The sequence below is a fragment of the Nanorana parkeri genome, unplaced genomic scaffold, assembly GCF_000935625.1.
Source record: "Nanorana parkeri isolate BGI_ZX_2015 unplaced genomic scaffold, ASM93562v1 scaffold319, whole genome shotgun sequence".
In the NCBI taxonomy this organism is placed as follows: domain Eukaryota; kingdom Metazoa; phylum Chordata; class Amphibia; order Anura; family Dicroglossidae; genus Nanorana; species Nanorana parkeri.
In genome coordinates this window covers 714,604-715,951 of record NW_017306587.1, presented here as the reverse complement: position 1 = coordinate 715,951, position 1,348 = coordinate 714,604, and positions in this window count along the sequence as shown.

The following is a 1,348-nucleotide window of genomic DNA, read 5'->3' as shown; positions in this document are numbered from 1 at the left end:
GAGGTTGGTATGGAAGAAAGAAGAGTGGCCCTTGAGGATGCACTTATATTATCATGAGTTCATGTTTTCTTTTCTTCCCAAGTGACAGATCTAATCTAATCCGATTAACTTTATTGGTTTTTGGTCACTTTTATTCAACATGTTTCAATTGTTTAGCAGGTTTATAATTTGACTTTCATCTTGTTTTATTACTTTTAATATACAAACATTTAATATAGGGTGCTTCAGTAGTTTTTTGCAGTGTATGCTGGGTTTTCTATTAAGAACCCAACTGATTCTGGCAGTTGGTAGACAAGTTGGGGCATTGTCCCTCCTCTGATCAGGAATCGGGTTTATGAAAGCCAGCACTGCATGCCATACAGTATATTTATAGTTCAGTAAAACAAGTGAGTGATCAAAGTAGCTGAGCAAATGGCACTTCTCTACATCAGAGTATACCAGCACATCGTAGGTATCTTCAACCATTTTTTCAGGTATTGTCCATATCATCTTTAACAGATCAACATTTCAGCCTCACAGAGTCTCTTTCTCAAGGTATTTAAATATCTCTATTTCTTTGTGTGCACAAGTAGATATGTATGTTCATTGAGAAAGGGACCCTGCATGGCCTTGAAACATTCTCTTACATGTTGTCACCAGAATAGGAGGTAGCAGTTTCCCCAACAGGGTCATAGAGAACAGTAAAAACGGACCAACGTTCTAACTGCTCAACACTTAAAGCATTCTGAAAACAAACGTTTTCTTTGTTTTGGAGTTGACTCCTTATACCGTCTAGCTTTTTAGTCTACTAAATATTATATGTATATATAATGCATATGGTATATATGTATATATACCATATACATATACCGTATTTTGCGCTCCATAAGGCGCACCTGACCATAGGACGCAGGGAGGGTAGGATTGTGACAGCTGCAGTTAGTGACAGCTGAGACAGGTGGCGCTGTGATTACAGCGCCATGGTCTCAGTGATCACATAGAGCAGACGAAGAACCGATGTTTTTCGTCTGCTCTGCACTCTATGGCTGAGCTGTTCTGCCCTGTTCTGGGGTTCCCACAGAGGAGCGGGGAACCCCGAAAACCACGGCGGGGGGGGCCCAGGACACGATGCCCGCCGCCGCTTGACTTGATACAAGTGATCTGATTAGATCACTTGTATTAAACGAGCAGCGGCTCCCACTGTACATTTAGCTTTGCTTGTCCGGAGCAGGGCTAAATGTACCAAAAAAACGACTCGTCCGGTGCCCGAAACTGCATGTCCTGGGCGTTGGGCGATAGGGATCTGCTCCATAAGACGCACAGACATTTTTGGTGGGGGCAAAAAAATCATTATATATATATATATATA